Raw genomic sequence first — 19,387 nt, forward strand, 5'->3', positions numbered from 1 at the left:
TCCACCCTCACCACCTGAGGAGACAGCGAACAAGACAGGCAGGGTGGGTTATACAGCAGCAAGCAAACACAAGATGCACCCTCTCCCCCCCTCTCTCTCACACACACACTCACACACACACACACACACACACACAAGGCCTACTTACGTTATGCGTCACTGTCTTCAACCGCAAGTTCGATCCTTGAACATGTGTTGGGGTCCCCGGTGCAGAGACATGCAATGCCACACTCCACACTGGCTCTTGCACAGCAGCCTCCTCGGGCACACGTGCTTTTCTTGCAGCGACAGTATTTGCTGTGTTTCGCCTCCTTCGGCATCATGGTTGCCATTGACAAGCTGTCTCCCAACACCACTGGCAGCCGGGTAGGTTGGCTGAGCCATGTGTGCCCCCTTACACACAGCCAAGCGATGCAGGCCTCGGCGAAGGTGAGACAGGAAGCCACCTTCAGTTGGTGGATGTCTCCTTGGGCTGGCAGTGCATCCAGAGTACCAGCAAAGCCACTCCTGCCACAGAGCGACACCCTGTATGGCCTTGACGCTGTTACGACCTCCTCCCGAGCATCCTGCACAGCGGCACAAGGTCTGTCAGGTGTTGAATGGCAGCTGTGTAAGCCCGCCTTTTTCCTCTTCTGTACAGACAGCTCGCTGTGTCACATCCGGTAAGTATGTAGGTGCCGAGGAGGAGGGATGTGAGTTCTGCAGCTGCAGCACCATACTTCCCTGCCAGAGCTTTCGTGATGGCATGACCAGGCAGGGAGATATCCATCGTCTTCACCCGCAGCTCCTGCAGGCCATCCACGTGTGTGATGCAGTACACTTCCGCCGAGTTGACCGACCGCTGCCAGCTGTTTCCGCTTCCGCCTTCGTGAGCGGCGGCTTCGTGAGATCGACAACTTTTATTTTTTCTATCATTAGTTCTTTACATTCTGCCCTAACCTCCTCATTTTGTTCTGATTTAGCTATTTTCTGTGCTTAGTTCACTTATCGCCAGATTACCTAGTTTCTTTCTTATACGAATCTTGTGTTTAGTAGGTAGCTTCCTGTTGCCAGTTTGTTACTAGCATTGAGCTTAGCCTAGCTTAGCAGCTAGCTCTATTGCACTCGCAGTCAAAGCAGCCTGGTTAAAACGATGGTTTGTGGTGACTGCTCCGTAGTTACAGACAGGTTGTCTCTACTAGAGAGACGTGACCGTGAGTTAGAGCAGCTGCTTTCGGCTAGGATTACCTTAGACGTGACGGGTCCTCCAGATAGCCTTAGCCCCGGGCCTGACAGCAGGCCTGCTATTGCTAGTGTAACCAGGTTAAAATTAATGTTTTTATTTTATTTTGTTTGAGTATGAAATATCACCAAATCCTGTCTGTGTGCTGTTGTTTGTGTTTACTACATTTTATTTTATGTCATTATTTACTTTTATGTATGTTTTCCAACGACCGTCATATACTTGTACTGTCGCTTTAAGAGAGAGGTCTTGTGGGTACACGGAAGAGGGAACGCGGGAGAGGCCATTTTTGTTTTGTGGGAGGAGTCTCAAGCAGCGATCGAGCCGAGCCACGCGTGTTTCTTACCGTAGGACAGTTTTGCTGGTTGAGGAGAACGTAACCGTGAGTATCCCTGTAAGAAGATACTACAAGCTGTGGGATAAAATACTTGTTTATCCTTTCTTACATCGGAGTCCCGTGGACGGTTTCTCCTTCTAACGCACACGAGTGAAGTCCGGCAGTGGTTGAACTTCGACCCCCACGTCCGTAAGAAACACCGCTCCCGCTGGGACGTTTGTCGAAGGGTTTGAAACCAAAATAAATGGCAAGGTGGGCCAAATAGAGTCCTGTGTGTCCCCCCTCCTTCCTTGATCATGATGATGATGATGATGATGAGAGACTGAGGGACCCCCACAACACCTGGGGCCCCACCCAAAATAGAACACAACGCAGAGCTAATGATGAGAGTGACGGGCGTGCAGCAGGTTGACCGGCATAGAACAGCATAGAACTGCCCCCGTTACATTAGCACTAGCTCAGTAGCCCCGGGCCTGACAGCAGGCCTGCTATTGTTAGCACTAGCTCAATAGCCCCGGGCCTGACGGCAGACCTGCTATTGTCAGCACTAGCTCAGTAGCCCCGGGCCTGACAGCGGGCCTGCTATTGTTAGCACTAGCTCAGTAGCCCCGGGCCTGACAGCAGGCCTGCTATTGATAGAACTAGCTCAGTAGCCCCGGGCCTGACAGCAGGCCTGCTATTGTTAGCACTAGCTCAGTAGCCCCGGGCCTGACAGTAGGCCCGCTATTGTTGGCACTAGCTCAGTAGCCCCGGGCCTGACAGCAGGCCCGCTATGGTTAGCACTATCTCAGTAGCCCCGGGCCTGACAGTAGGCCCGCTATGGTTAGCACTATCTCAGTAGCCCCGGGCCTGACAGCAGACCCGCTATTGTTAGCACTAGCTCAGTAGCCCCGGGCCTGACAGCAGGCCCGCTATTGTTAGCACTAGCTCAGTAGCCCCGGGCCTGACAGCAGGCCTGCTATTGTTAGCACTAGCTCAGTAGCCCCGGGCCTGACAGCAGGCCTGCTATTGTTAGCACTAGCTCAGCTTCGTCAGCAGATGCAGTGGAGTTTGTCTCTGTTTACCGGTGTGGGAAGGCTCGCAAGAGCAAGCCACCGGTCATGTGGCCTGGTCTGCATTCACCTCTCCCGACTGCAAACCGGCTTTCTCCACTCACCAGCCCTGTTGGTAGTCCTACCGGCCATCGCGCTTCTCCCCTTCTGTCGACAGAGTAAAGCAACGCACGCTAGTGATAGGAGACTCCATTACCCGCAATGTTAGATTAGCTTCGCCAGCCTTGGTTCACTGTTTACCCGGGACCAGAGTCTCCGACATAGAGGCTAATCTTAGGGTGCTGGCATCACGGAGGGAGAGTCAGGGAACCCAGGCACACAGCACCACTACTTTCAGCAACATTGTTATTCATGTCGGCACCAATAATGCTAGGATGAAGCAATCAGAGATCACAAAAGCCAGCCTAGTCAGAATGCTTGAGTTTGCCAGAAAGATGTGTCGGCATCGATTAATTATCTCTGGTCCCTTACCAGTGAGGGGTAATGATTAGATGTACAGTAGGCTCACCTCAATGAACCGCTGGCTGACTCGTTACTGTAATGAGCAGGGATTTGGCTTTGTTGATAACTGGCCTTTCTGGGGCCACCCTTACCTGCTGAAAGTGGACGGCATCCACCCTACTGGGGACGGCGCCATTCTTTTGTCTAGCAATATAGATAGCTGTTTACTTTGACACTAGGGACTTATCATTCAGCAGGTTGCAGGTGATTAGACAGCCTGCTCGGGTTACATCTAGTGCGGATGTGGAGTCAAGTAGTTTAATTAATATGATTAGTCAGGGAATTTCCCATAGTGTAGATTATCAGTCTGATAGCTTGGTCTATAACATTGAGACTGTCTCCCTACCCTGCTGTATTGCTCCCAAGCTCTCCTCTCCTAAATGAGTGAATCACAATGATCTAGTAATTATTCCTACCACTGGTAGTGGTGAGATGTGCGACAAAGTACCTAATAATCTACAAAACCAAACAGCTAATGTTATCAAGAATGTGACCACATATCGTCCAAAGCGTTGGTGGCCAAAACCCTCAACAAGGAGTCTAATTCCAATTAATCTTTCACCTATTACTGGCTCTAAAGCTCTGCCTACTACTGATCACTTCCACAAGACGCTTAAATTTGGTTTCATAAATATCAGCTCACTGTCTACCAAAGCCTTACTAATAAATGATCTGATTCTTGAACATAGTTTTGATATGACTGGGTTATGTGAAACATGGCTGAAACCAAATGTTTTCCTTCCCTTAAATGAAGCTTCCCCACCTGACTATACTTATGCTCATGTACCTCGGGCAAATAAACAAGATGGGGGTGTTGCCTTAATATATAAATCTATTTTCAATCTGACTTCTAGACTCGAATCTAAATTCCAGTCTTTTGAGTCTCTTATTCTTGGTCCATCTCCCTCAGCCATGAATAGACTCGGCTCAGTCCAAATTGTGATACTCTACCGGCCTCCTGGCTGTTACTCGTTATTTTGAAAGAGAATTTGTCCCAGGCCTTGTTACTCACTCTGATGAGATTCTAATTCTTGGTGATTTCAATATTCATCTGAATAAGGCTGCTGATCCTCTAAGTAAAGCCTTTCTGGCACTAGTTGATACTTTTGGGTTCCCTCAGTTTGTTCGAGAGTCGACTCATTGCAGTGGTAACACCCTTGATTTGGTTTTATCTAAAGGGGATAGCTGTTTCTGATCTGAATGTCTTACCAACCACATCTGCTGTGTCAGATCATTTTCTCATCAAATTTGAAGCTTTATTGGCCTGTCCAGTTAATGTCAGCGCAGATGTAATTGCCACTCGCCATATCGGTCCCTCCACTGTGACTGCATTTGGCCAGCAGCTGCCTGAAGTATTGGCTTCTTTCACTGTGGTAACTGACTTTGTTGAACATTTCACTAGTGACTTAAATGTGGCCCTCTCTAGTCTCCTCGATTCAGTTGCACCTCTCACTACCAGAGCTAGGTGACTAAAGAGGCCTACACCCTGGTTTAATGATGAGACACATGCTCTTAAGCGGACCTGCAGGAGACTGGAACGTAAATGGCGAAAATCAAAATTGGAAGTTTTTTACCTATCATGGCACAAGTGTTTATTGAAATACAAGCGTGCTTTATCTACTGCAAAAACATTGTATCTCTCTCACTTAATAAATATTAATAAACATAACCCCAGATTTCTCTTTGACACTGTATCTAAACTTACTAAAAAGCAGTCATCTATTAGCTACTTACCATTCACAGCCCATGAATTTCTAGATTTTTTCTGCAATAAGGTTGATGAGATCTTAAACAAAATTAGTTCTTCAACTCCATCTACTCCTGCAGATCCTGTCTTACCAAATTCATATCTACACAATGAGTCACTGACAGTTCCAGTTATTACAGCTTTTGAGACTATCTCTCTTGATACTTTGACTGAGTTCGTGTCAGCTTCTAAATCAACTGCTTGCATACTTGATCCCTTACCAGCAAAACTTTTTAAAGACCTCTGGCCTTTTCTCGGACCTACAATGCTAGACATCGTTAATTTATCTCTTACTACTGGCATTGTCCTCAGCAGTTTTAAGACAGCTGTGGTTAAACCTCTACTTAAAAAACCGCACCTTGATCCAGGGTCTCTTAATAACTATCGGCCAGTCTCTAATCTTCCATTCTTCTCTAAAGTACTAGAGAGAGTTGTGTATCAACAACTTTTGAACCATATAAAAGAAAACGATCTATATGAACCTTTTCAGTCGGCTTTCAGGCCCTGTCACTCCACTGAAACTGCTCTGACCAGAGTGGTAAATGATCTTCTACTGGCTATCGACTCTGATTCCACTTCTGTGCTTCTACTACTGGGCCTCAGTGCAGCCTTCGACACCACTGATCACTGTATACTTTTAGATAGATTAAATTGTCATTTTGGTGTCTCTGGCTTAGCTCTCTCTTGGCTTAAGTCCTACTTATCTGGAAGAACATGTTGTGTCTGCTATAGTAATATTATATCAAAATGTTCTGACATTAAATATGGTTTGCCTCAGGGCTCAGTACTTGGCCCTCTACTTTTCTCTCTTTACATTACACCTCTTGGCCAAATTATACGCAGTTATGGAATAAATTTCCATTGCTATGCTGATGATACTCAGTTGTATGTGCCTATAAGGGCTGATGATCATACTCAAATCACTAACTTAGAGGCCTGCTTGGCTACTGTGAAAAACTGGATGTCACTTAACTTTCTGCTTTTAAATTCGGATAAAACCGAGATGCTGGTCATTGGCCCTGCTAGACACAGACACCAATTTGATCAAGTAACAATAACAATCGACAACTCTGTGGTTTCACAAAGTGTGGCAGCCAAAAATTTTGGTGTTACGTTTGATCCCAGCCTTTCCTTTGATAAGCACATTAAAGAAATCACCAAGACTGCCTTTTTTCACTTACGTAACGTAGCTAAAATTCGGTCTTTTCTCTCCATGGCTGACGCAGAGACTCTAATACATGCATTTGTTTCATCCACACTTGATTACTGTAATATTCTGTTCTCAGGTCTGCCACATTCTAGTACTAAAGGTCTAGAATCCTAACTAAAACTAGGACATTTGACCATATTACACCAATTCTTGCCTCCCTTCATTGGCTTCCTATCCATGTTAGATCAGAATACAAGGTGCTTCTGCTGACTTATAAAACCCTAAATGGGCTTGCTCCATCCTACCTGTCTGATCTCCTTAAACCTTACATGCCATCTCGAGCACTTCATTCTCAAAATGCAGGGCTCCTGTGTGTACCCAAAGTTAAAAAGAAGTCAGCTGGTGGCAGCAGGGCCTTTTCCTATCAGGCTCCATTGTTGTGGAATAACCTGCCTGCTGCCATCAGACCATCAGAGTCTGTTGAGTCTTTAAATCCAGACTTAAAACTCATCTTTTTGCCTTAGTTTACAATTAGTTGCCTTTAAGTTGAGTGCTTCACAACCTGTACTGGATGGCGGGTTGGTTTTCTGTCTCAATTAATTTACCAACCACTGTTCTGCCGACGAGATTATCGAGTATAGATTACAGAGTATAGATTATGACGAATTGATGACTTAGTTGATTATGGCTAATGACTATTGCAATCTGTTCTCTTCTCTAACATGTCTTTTCTCTCTCTCTCTGAATGACGTCTTCTCCTTTCTCTTTCTCTGTGTTTGAATGGTGTCATGTGAGTCTCTCTTGCATGCTTGTGCAGTCGGTTCTCCTCCCAGGTCTCCGTGGTGATGGTGGCCGCCATTTGGATGCTGCCTGCCCTTCCACTCCTCACATAAGTTTTTCTTATTACATGATGCTGCTGGTCACGTGGCTTGGGTCCTGGACTGCTCCGTTGGCACGTGGACACTGCTTGGCATCCTGTGCATCATGTTCTTCATAAATTTTATGTCCATTATAATTCTGTTATCCTCTTTCAATGTTGTATTATGTAAATTGCGTGAACACAACATCCATTGCACGCTGTCCGTCTTGGAAGAGAGATCCCTCTTCTGTTGCTCTCCCTGAGGTTTCTTCCTAGTTTTTCTCCCTGTTAAATGTTTTTTTTTAGGGAGTTGTTCCTTATCCGATGAGAGGGTCTAAGGACAGGATGTTGTGTTGCTGTTAAGCCCACTGAGGCACATTTGTAATTTGTGATATTCTGAAACTGTGAAAAGATTGGGCAACTTTTCTTTTCACTGTGTTTGGGAATGCGATAAACAGTTTTGGAGGGAGATTAAATGCGCTCTGGAGAGTATATTGGGCGTACACTTAACACTTGATCCTACGTTTTTCATTTTAGGTTTACACCCTGATCACAGCATACCTCTAGGAAGGATATTGCTGCCTTGGATCTTTGCGTACTGCTTGCAAAAAGAGTTATTTCACTCTCTGGGAAGAAGACAAACCAAAAATCATTAATTCGATTAAAGAATTGTCCATAACTCCACCTCTGGAAAAGATTACTTACATTATTCTAGGTAAACAATCACTCTTTGAAAACATTTGGGGTCCTTTTCTACAATATCTGGAGAATGTGGATCTGAGTAATGTGATGAATGTGGCAGACGGGGTACACATTTAAGTGGTCCTCCGCGGTAGCGTGAAATAACACCTTTACTTGATTGTTCTGTTCCGAGCAGCACAGTGGCGCAGTGGTTAGTGTGGTCGCCTCAGAACAAGACGGTCCTGGGTTCGAGCCCCGGGGTAGCCCAACCTTGGTGGGTCATCTCGGGTCGTGCTCTGTGTGGCGTTTGCATGTTCTCCCCGTGTCTGTGTGGGTTTCCTCCGGGGGACTCCGGTTTCCTCCCACAGTCCAAAGACATGTAGGTCAGGTGGATCGGCCGTACTACAGTGTCCCTAGGTGTGAATGTGTGTGGGGGCCCTGTGACGGCCTGGCAGCCTGTCCAGGGTGTCTCCCCACCTGCCGCCCAATGGCTGCTGGGGTAGGCTCCAGCATCCCCGCCACCCTGAGAGCAGGATAAGCGGTTCAGGTAATGGATGGATGGAGGAAGTTCGACCATGTCTCTCCGAAGTTTAAATTGTTTGAAGGTAGTATTAAAGTTCTCAAAATGTTAATGTTGGTGTCAGTCATTTTCCTAACAGACATACGAACATATGTGATGCATTAATATCTCAACTGGGTATCTATCTTGACAGAATGTGGAGTTTAAAAACCGGCTGTCAATCTGACCACCCATGGTCGAGTTAGGTAGGAGGGAAATCCCGGTCATTCTAGCGGTCATCAAGTCTGGATGAAACAAATGCATGTCTTACGGACTTTGTGTCAGCCATGGACAGGGAAGACGGACTTTTAGCGATGTTACGCAAGTGAGAAAAGGCCGTCTTGGGGATCTCGTTTATGTGCTTATCAAAGGAAAGACCGGATGTGCTGGCACAGAAAAGCCAGCTTTCCCTGGCAGTCTACCAAGCTGGTGCAGTGCCCAGGCGACTAAACAGAACATATGGGGGGGGGGGGGGAGTTGTGAAGATGCAGCGCTCCAGCTAAAACATCTACCTCAGAGGCGTCTGGGTGGCGTAGCGGCCTGTTCTGTTGCCTACCAACAGGGGGGTCGGCGGCTCGAATCCCCGTGTTACCTCCGGCTTGGTCGGGCGTCTCTACAGACACAACTGGCCGTGTCTGGGGGTGGGAAGCCGGATGTGGGTATCTGTCCTGGTCGCTGCACTAGCGCCTCCTCTGGTCGGTCGGGATGCCAGTTCAGGGGGGAGGGGGAATAGCGTGACCCTCCCACGTGCTACGTCCCCCTGGTGAAACTCCTCACTGTCAGGTGAAAAGAGGCAGCTGGTGACCCCACATGTATGGGAGGAGGCATGTGGTAGTCTGCAGCCCTCCCCGGATGGGGAGAGGGGGTGGAGCAGAGACCAGGACGGCTCGGAAGAGTGGGGTAGTTGGCGTGTGTGTGTGTGTGCCTTTGTTAGTTTGAGTGTGTGTGTTTGTGATTCTGATCTAATTCCTCCTCTCCAAAATAAATACTGATTCATATCTTGCGAGCAAAATTGGCTCCATGGGCACTGACCTGACGGTAAAGCAGCCCTGGGACCTGGTTCAGCACCGGCGGATGCTGCTCGACAGCGGTGCCTGTTTGAATTACATAGAATACAGCCGGTTTCTGCCTTCACTCTTTCTGGACACCCAGAGAGCAAAACTGCTGTGGCCCGGACCCGTCCCACACTGACGCTTCATCCGGCCCACATACCGTGTGGAGCGATGGCACTTGGGCGGTCCGCTCCTGTTTGCCAGATCCGGGTCAGAACCAGGCCATAGCAATGCCACGTGTGTCACATATTAGCCAAAGGTGGCCATATTTGTTTTGTGATATTTGGGCCATATTCACCATTTACCACACGGGGCACTTCAGGGTCACATCCAGATCACATGTTGCCCAGAGCACCGCGTCCTTGCCAAAAAAGGCCCACATGTGATTTGGCATATTTGCTGTTATACGTCCCCGGGCGCAGCTCCAGGCAGGGGCCGTGGTCCCCGGGCGCCCGGGGACCACGGCTGGGCATGTGGGCCACTTCAGGCCCACGGCCATGTTGTCCGGGCCAGCAGAAGGCTGTCGGTGCTGCGTCGCTGCCTGAAACGGGTCACATCCTGCCGTCGGGGTACACTGAGTCAAGGCTCCTTCTTGTTTTTCCCCGTCTTTTGAGAGGAGCAGTACAGCTGCCACCCTTCCCTGGCACTCCACGTCTTCCCTGGAACTTTAAAACCGGCCTCTCGGAGCCTCTGGCTGACATTGTCAACGAGAGGTGGTGAGGTTGCACAACAGATGTCTTGCTGTTTTTCCAAGTGGTCATGCGTGGAGAATGCACCGCCTCCCTGAGCTCTGACAAAAGAAATCAACCCGACCAGTGCAAAAGTTGCTGAAGTTCAGGGCACTTTGAAATATCAACAACACTTTTTTCCCAAGACGATGAAAAACAAAAGAGACGCTTGACATCATCAGTAATGTCTTGCTGGACTGACAAATGGAGATGGGTTTCCTCTCTGCATTCAAACAGAGCAGTTTATCTAAACTCGGCTTAACCGTGTGAGGATCAGGAGCACTTGGATCAGTCTCAGGAGTTTGCTGATCCAGGTCCAAGCTGTGCGGCTGCACTGTGGACTCCTCTTCATCACGTTTACTGTCAGGAGGTGTAAATGCAGAGACTCTGTGCTTCCTGAAAGAATGGAATCGGGGAAAAGTTGACGGGCAACCTGTGCTGGCTGGCCAGTAGAGGGCGCTGCGGTGGCCGCCCCCTTCAAATATCAAGTATATTTGTTATATTATAGTGTCATACATTGTATAAGAATGCTGGCTTTTGTACCTTATTCTGCAATGTGATGAAAAGTAAATAAAAACTGTTGGAAACAAAACCACAACATCCGCTGCACGCCGTCCGTCTTGGGAGAGAGATCCTCCTCCGCTGCTCTCCCTGGGGGTTCTCCCTCTTTCGTCTCCCTGTTGAAGGGTGTTTTTTTTAAGGGAGTTGTTCCTTATGAGGGTCTAGGGACAGGATGTTGTGTTGCTCTGAAGCCCTCTGAGGCACAAATTTGTAATATTGGCCTGTACAAATAACACTGACTTGACTTTCACCAGGGGGGGCGTAGTGCGTGGGAGGATCCCGCTATTCCCTCCAGTTCCCTCTCCCTCCCTCCCGGCCAGAGGAGGCGCTAGTGCAGCGACCAGGACACACACACCCACATCCGGCTGCCCACCTGCAGACACGGCGAAGTGTGTATCTGTAGGGATGCCCGACCGAGCCGGAGGTAACGCGGGGATTCGAACCCGCGATCCCCATGGCAACGGAATAGACCGCCACGCTACCCGGACGCCCCTGCACAAAAAGTTTTTAGGCTGATTGGTCCAGTAGCACGCACGCACACGCACGCACGCACGCACACACAGAGGAAAGGTCAAAGGTCAAATATTGTGAGAGATTTAAGACATTGCTGTCACTGAGATAACCTTCACAAATGGCCGCCGCTGGCAGGTTGCTAAGAACAGAAAGCTAGTGAGGCTAACCTGTGAGTTGTGTTTCTATGCAACAGTGCCTTGTTCGTTGTGTGTGTGTGTACATACACACAGGGTGTTGTGATGCGTCTAGTGCAGCAGTGTGTAGTTGGAGGGAAGGTGCATGTGTTCTTCCAACCCGCTTGTGTCCTTCCTGCCCTTATCTTGCTGCCGCTGGCTAGCCTCTGTGGCGAATAGGGAAGCATCCTAGCGTGTAAGCCTTCCCTTGCCAGTACATAGCCTCTCCTTCACCAAGACTCCTGCCAGGCCTCCCCGTGGCCACACGTGGTAACTGGGGTCTTGCGGCCCCAGGCTAACTGGGCAGGGGATCTCGGAGCAGCAGTGGGCCCCAGAGATATGGTGTGCAGGCCCACCCTGGTGGACACGCCCTGGCACCTATCAACCACTGCCCCGCTGCCTTGTGGGTGAGTCTGGAAGACATAAGGCTAAGGGAGCTCACCCCAACAGAAAAGCAAGCTGTGGCGGCACGCTTCGAGGCGATTTCCGAAAAACTGGATTTCCGGCAGCCCCCTGCAGTTGTGTGGAGGTGCCGGTCGTCTAGGGATCCCCCTTGCCATCGGATCCATCTCCTCTACAATCAAGTCATGTGGCGTTGGGAGAAGCCCACCCCCCATGCCACTTTAAAACCCATCTCTGCTGCGCAGGGATCTTCTGCTATCTGAGTCCTCAAAGGACCCACAAATAGAAGAAGATGGTCATCATCGGGCACGATGGGCAACCAGCAAGCAAGCAAGCAAGCCTTGTTCGTTAGCCGCATGTAACAGGGCCAACAGGGGCCTTAAGTTAGAAAGACATTTTGGTGCATTCTCAAAAAGAAAGCATGCACTGGCAAGCTCGGCAACACCAACAGGCCTGGGAGACCACGGAGCACATGTACAGGGGACGACCGCAGAATTCTTTCCCTAGTGAGGACAAACACACTCACAACATCTAATGAAGCCAGAAGCACTCTTGAGAGGTGGGGGGGGTATCAAGTCTACAATCAAGAGACGCCTGTGTAACCCAGTCAACAACCACCTACAAGCAGCGTTAGGTTGTTTACAGTCTTCATTTCTCATTTCCAGATACATTTTAATTGCGTGTTTCACCTGCATATTATTTCGGCCCAGCAGAGGGCAGTGGTGGCGCTGCAGATGGAGAAAGCTACTGCGGCGTTTCTCGGGGCGAGGAAGAGCAGAGAGCGGTAAGTGGAAGCTGAAACGCGAGCTCGGAGAACACACGGAAATAAAGAAACAGGTGGAGGGTTTTCGCCACAGAACCCCACCTCCAACCAGGGCGGGGTTGACATTCTGACGTATTGCGTTCTTTTCTCCGCTTGTTGTTGTTTTTCGATGATTTGGCACAGCCCATTGGACAAATCGCCGGCGGCAGACGAGCGGCGGGCGTGAAGCGGAAGAGGAACCGGAAGCCGCCGGAAGTGTTCTGCTCCACGTGTCCTCGTCTCACCGGGCAGATAAGGTGAGATCTCACCACACTTAATACAAAGACATACTACCCGGGGAGATCCACGTTGTTTACTTTTATTTCTGGGTGGGGTTGTTTCATCAGAGCTCTGAACGGCTTTTTCATTTTCTATTTTTTCCTCGACTCGTCTTGTTTAAAGACTAAAAGGAGAAAACACAGCTTCTCACAGCTAAAAAGGGACAGTACAACACACACAAAAAGAGACAACAGGGTTACAATATGTTTAATGTTGCAGTACAATACATGCCGGCTGTTTGACTAAAAGGTAATCGGTGTTTCCATTCCTCTACTCCTCTTTGAAAAGTACCTTGGACGAGCACTTGCCGTTTATAGTGAATCTATCAAGTGCCCCCTTACACCTGCATGGGAATAAATACGGAGGGTTTACGGCAAGGTGAAAACCCCTGGTGTCACTTAGCAACAGGAAGGCCAGACAAGGTGAAAACCCCTGGTGTCACTTAGCAACAGGAAGGCCAGACAAGGTGAAAACCCCTGGTGTCACTTAGCAACAGGAAGGCCAGACAAGGTGAAAACCCCTGGTGTCACTTAGCAACAGGAAGGCCAGACAAGGTGAAAACCCCTGGTGTCACTTAGCAACAGGAAGGCCGGACAAGGTGAAAACCCCTGGTGTCACTTAGCAACAGGAAGGCCGGACAAGGTGAAAACCCCTGGTGTCACTTAGCAATAGGAAGGCCAGACAAGGTGAAAACCCCTGGTGTCACTTAGCAACAGGAAGGCCAGACAAGGTGAAAACCCCTGGTGTCACTTAGCAACAGGAAGGCCAGACTAGACGGTGTTTAAAAACATCTAAAAACCTCCCCAGTTCTGGAACAAGGCTCTCTGGACAGATGAAGCAGTGATTAACTTGTACCAGAAGGACGGGAAGAGGAAAAGTGTGGAGAACAGAAGGAACAGCTCATGATTCTCAGCATACCATATCATCTGTCAGACATGGTGGAGGTGGTGTTATGAAATGGCCATGTATGGTTGCCGGTGGAACTTGGTTATTGGTGTTTATTGATGATGTGACTACTGACAGAAGCAGCAGGATGGATTGTGGTGTTTATAAGGACATACCATTTGCTCAGGTTTAGCCAAATGTCACAACACTGAGAGGACGCCGCTTCACACTGCAGATGGATAATGACACAAAACAAGCCGAGAAAGCAACCCAGGAGTCTCTCAAGGCAGAAAAGTGGAATATTCAGAAGTGACCGAGTCAGTCGCCTGACCTCGACCCAGTTGAGCATGCTTTTCACTTGCTGACGATCAAACTAACGGCCAAAAGACCCCCCACAGACAACCAGCAACTGAAGGCAGCTGCTGTTAAGTCTTGGCAGAGCATTTCAAAGGAAGAAACTCAGAATTTGAAGATGTCGATGGGTTCCAGACTTCAGACAGTTATTGACTACAAAGGATTTCCCTGCAAACGTTAAATATACTTGTTATAATCACAGTTATGTTTGTTGTCCAATTACTTTTGAGCCTCTGAAAATGGGGTGACCCAGTATATCCATGGCTGTAGTTCCTGAACAGTTAATGCCATATTTTTATCCAACCCCTTAACTTAAAGCAGAAAGTCTGCTCTTCAATCACATCTCAAATACTTCATGTCAAATCCACTGTGGTGGTGTACAGGGGCGAAATTACAAATATTGTGTAACTGTCCAAATACTCAAGGACCTAACTGCAAATGAAAAAAATCACACCAAATTAGGAAAACCACACCATGAAATGCATGCAAATGAAAGCAACACACAATCACTTATTCTAATGTACTCCTATACCCCAAGTTGGACGTGTCCACAAACTAGAGAGGTTAAACCGTCTCTCACTATAATAGTAGTCCTCAATTTAGAGCCAAGGGCAGCAAGATTTAAACCTGACCATGTGAGGGGCAGCGCCCACTAAAACCATGTAAACTAGACTAGTTTCTGCACACATTCTAAGCAGGCAAAGCAGCAGTGACAATATTCCGCAGTATATTCTGCAAGACGTTAAGACAGGCATTAAATGTTTTGTCAATCAATCAGTGTTTGCAAACCACATTACCTTGGCTGTACCAACACCCGCGGATATACTCGCGAGCAACCAGCCAGCCAGACGCTCTCAAAGTCGCCGCACACCAGGGCGTCGGCCTCAAACAGGACGCAACCGTGCAACCATCAATGGACCGCAGCAGCTAAGTAGCGGGGGTGCCAGTCTCAGCTCGGGAAGCAGCCATGAGCAACTACTCAGAGTGGCAACAGCGGAATAGGCGGGGGGCCAGATGAACACCCATGCCAGTGGTTCTCAACCTTTTTGGGGTCCTGGACCCCCTGCGTATTTTTGATCTACCCTGAGGACCCCTCCACCTGATCTTGGGGGAGGGGGGTTGCAATTTGATAGAAACAGTAGAAACTGCATTTTAAATTGCATTAGAGCATTTATACACTCTTTGGGGCAAAAATAAGAGCTTTCAGTTGTAACTTAGATATAGTTAACACAACAGAGTTCTTATGCAGTAACTTTCAGATATATGTAACAAAACAGAATATGTATTCAGTAACTTTCAGATATATGTAACAAAACAGAATATGTATTCAGTAACTTTCAGATATATGTAACAAAACAGAATATGTATTCAGTAACTTTCAGATATATGTAACAACACAGAATATGTATTCAGTAACTTTCAGATATATGTAACAACACAGACTATGTATTCAGTAACTTTCAGATATATGTAACAAAACAGAATATGTATTCAGTAACTTTCAGATATATGTAACAAAACAGAATATGTATTCAGTAACTTTCAGATATATGTAACAAAACAGAATATGTATTCAGTAACTTTCAGATATATGTAACAACACAGAATATGTATTCAGTAACTTTCAGATATATGTAACAAAACAGAATATGTATTCAGTAACTTTCAGATATATGTAACAAAACAGAATATGTATTCAGTAACTTTCAGATATATGTAACAAAACAGAATATGTATTCAGTAACTTTCAGATATATGTAACAACACAGAATATGTATTCAGTAACTTTCAGATATATGTAACAACAGAATTTTTATGCAGTAACTTTTAACAATGCAAACGGGAGCGAGATCTCTTATTAAAATACAATAAATGACACTTGTGAAACAGATGTAATCAGAGAAAAAAGTCCTGTTACCCTTTATAGTTTAGGTAGATAAAGGTCTCAGTCACATTTGAGTAAAATAATCCTATTTCTATAAATGTCATAGGATCTTTTTCTTAAAGATATTTTATTTTCACGGACCCCTTGCAATTACACGACGGACCACTAGGGGTCCGCGGACCCCCGGTTGAGAAACACTGAGGTAGGCTACTTATCATAGGAGATAGGCTGCGTGGGTGTGACTGGGCCTAACTAAGCCCACTGGTTACACATACTACGTCAACGCTTCACAAGTCACAAAATCGAGGCGTATTTGTCAATTCCTTTTATTTCACATGATACCAAAACACCTAAATATCGTGACCTGGTGTTGAAAAACAGACCTTATTTGAGGCCTCTACTTGCTCTGCTCCTGGCAGCTGAGCTCGCCAGTCAGGGAGCCAACCGGCACCGCTCCCCGGCGCCTACGTACCAACCAGGCCAAAGGCTGTGGCTGTCCCCGGAGGACCTCCCGCTTCAGCAACACCGCGAAGAAGCTGGACCCCCGGTTCGCCGGGCCCTTTGAGATCAGGAAGGTGCTCAGTCCCGCGGCGGCGAGTCTGAAGCTTCCGGCTTCCATGAAGATCCATCTGGTTTTTCATGTGTCTCGGGTTAAGCCTGTCTGCCTCTGATACCTCCGGCCCCGGCTCCACCTCCCCCTGAGATTGTGGATGGGCGCCCCCAGTGGAAGGTCCGCCAGCTGCTGGATGTCCGGCGCCGAGGACGGGGGGTTCCAGTATTTGGTGGACTGGGGAGGGCTACGGTCCGGAGGAACGTAGCTGGGTCTCCTGCCAGCTCATCCTGGACCCTGGGCTGCTCACCGAGTTTCATCGTTCCCATCCCGACAAGCCGGGCAAGTGGCCTGGTGGCTCCCGTTGACAGCGAGGAAGAGAACTAAACAGCGAGCCACTCAGGGTGGATATGTTGCAGTATGCAGACAGATATTCATGTGTTATTTCACTTGGCAGGGTCGCATGGAAAAGGTTCTGTTAGTGATGTTGATACCAGACTAGGCTTCCACTGCAGTAGCTCTGTGTGTGTGTGCATGTGTGTGTTTCTCAGAAAGGAGTGACTTACCAGAAGACCCAAACACACTCGACCCCGAGTAACCACCGATGATGGGGTGTGTGTGTGTGAGAGAGAGAGATTTGAGTTTTAAAAGTACATTTACTCAGATTACATCACAGCCCCGCAGCTGCTGTCAACATTTTATAATCCAGCTCATAAAATGGAAACCATTTCAGAAGAAAAGTCCCGTTGTATGGTGAAGTATTTATAAGTATTTGTAACCAAAAAAACTTGATTTGAAACATGGCATGTCAACTCGACTTGCTTTGAATTGACTTGCGTAGCCCGACGTAGCAAACATGAAATGGCCTCAGGCGGGTTTGGCAGCAACACAACATTCTGTCCTTAGACCCTGCCATGGGCTGAGCAACAACTCCCCCAAAAACCAAAAACAACCTCTTAACAGGGACGAAAAACAGGAAGAATCTCTAAGAATGGTGTGATGCAAAACAGGATGAAGCACAAGGAGGAGTAGGGTGGCAAGCAACACGTGTGGCTGGATAGAGGAAGATGGGTGGTGGTGGTGGTGGTGGGGGGGTGGGGGCTGGGGAGCAGACGCTAGAGGGAGTGTTTATACCCAGGATTCTGTTTTCACTCCGTCAGCGTGTTTTGGCAGTAATGCCGGCACTCCCAATCCCAGCCTTGCCTTTTGGAGATGACCCCCCCCCCCCAGACACAATGAGGGTGGGGGGGGGTGTGTGCAGAGGGTGCAATGCACACAAGTGCCGCATCAGCGGGGGCACCAAAAGACCGTACACAAAGAAAATATTATGATTAAAAAACATAACATGTAACTATATATTCTAATCCAGAATTCTCATCTAAGTAATAATATCTATGAATATTAAACTTTTAAAGAACAAATAGGCCTGTAACCAGCAAAAAAAAAAAAGAACGAGTACGACAAACACACATACAGACTACAGCAAATGTAGCCCACGGCCAGTAAACAAACAGTCTGAAACCATCAGCCCGGAAGACAAAAATAAACTACTAGAAACTGGATAATTACATCAAATTTACTAACAGCAGGTTGCTCTCATTGCTCACATTCTGACTCCCAGCATGCACCGCAAGGGAGACAAAGCGAGAGAGAAGTCTCGTGTTGTCAGTCGCCCTTCCTTCATCAAAGTCAGCTGCCAAGGGCAGAAACATGAGTAACATGACTGAAAATGATTGAAAGAAATGACATATCTCAAAAACGTGTGTGCCACATTTTCTTGCCCTTGAAGATTGACTTCGATGAAGGGAGCCAGACATTGCTTAACTGAGACTGCTCTCGCTCTCTCTCTCTCTCTCTCTCTCTCTCTCTCTCTCTCTCTCTCTCTCTCTCTCTCTCTCTCTCTCTCTCTCTCTCTCTCTCTCTCTCTCTCTCTCTCTCTCTCTCTCTCTCTCTCTCTCTCTCCCTCTCACACACACGGGGTCGAGTATGAATGTCCACCTTTGAGGTCTTTGTGGGTCTTCGGGTGGGCATAGAGGCCAATCCCGGTGCCACATAATTTGGGGCAATGTGGGCAAGGGTGTGAAGAAGGGGTTGTGGATGTGGTTTGGGCCTTTCTAGTAACTCGCTCTTTTCTCAGTCTGCACTTGTTTTCAGCAGCACAGTGGACGTCATGGTTATAGCGCCCAGTACCGTCATGGACAGCCAGTCTCCAGGCCTCCCTGTCTTTTGCTGCTTGTTCCCAGGTGTTAAGGTCCATGCCAAACCTTTTGATGTTGGCCTTGATGTTACCTGTCACGAGCTGAGAGTAAAGGACTTGTTTTGGGAGGCAGGAGTCAGACATACAGAGGGCATGGCCAGTCCATCTCAGCTGATGTTGTGCAATGGTGGCAGTTATAGTAGGCATGTTGACCTCCTTGAGGACGCTGAAGTTGGTGTGCTTATCCTCACAGCTGATCTTAAGGATCTCCCTGAGGCATCGCTGTTGGTATGCCTCGAGTGCCTTCAGGTGTCTGCTATATGTGGTCCAGGTTTCAGACCCATACAATAGGGTGGGCAACACTGCCGCTTTGTACACCAGAATTTTTGTTCTGGTGTGAAGGTTGCGGTTTTCAAAAACCCTTTCACCCAATCTTGAGAAGGCCCGCCTGGCACAGCTGAGATGATGGTGTGTTTCAATGTTGGCTCTGGAGGAGAGAAGGCTGCCAAGATATGGAACCGTTCCACATTTCTGAGTCTGGTGTTATCTACGGAGATGGTTGGGGGCAGAGCAGGCATATTTTTGTTGGGTGGGGGTTGGTAGGGGATCTGGGTCTTTTTTATGTTAATGTCCAGGCCAAGCTGCTTGTATGCCTTTGCCAAGGTGTCCAGTTTGCTCTGTAGTTCCTCTTCTACGAGAGACACTAAGGCGTTGTCATCGGTGTACTGCAGATCAGTGATAGATGTGGTGGTGGTTTTACCTTTAGCCCTGAATCTGTTAATGTTCAGAAGATTCCCATCAGCTGTGTACATGATTTTGACTCCCTGAAGCAGACTGAGACTCATGAGGTGGAGGATGGTGGCAATGAAGACAGACAACAGGGTTGGGGCAATGACAG

General features: G+C 47.8%; 1 long non-coding RNA gene across 1 annotated transcript in view; it reads right to left on the minus strand.

Moving 5' to 3' along the window:
* Positions 1 to 594: 594 nt before the first annotated feature.
* Positions 595 to 19,387, minus strand: part of LOC130125554 (uncharacterized) — a 31,779-nt gene continuing 12,986 nt past the window's right edge. The window contains exon 3 of the long non-coding RNA XR_008811454.1: positions 595 to 648. This is a non-coding gene — a long non-coding RNA (uncharacterized LOC130125554). The remainder of the gene's footprint in view (positions 649 to 19,387) is intronic.

The sequence above is a fragment of the Lampris incognitus genome, chromosome 1, assembly GCF_029633865.1.
Source record: "Lampris incognitus isolate fLamInc1 chromosome 1, fLamInc1.hap2, whole genome shotgun sequence".
NCBI lineage: Eukaryota > Metazoa > Chordata > Actinopteri > Lampriformes > Lampridae > Lampris > Lampris incognitus.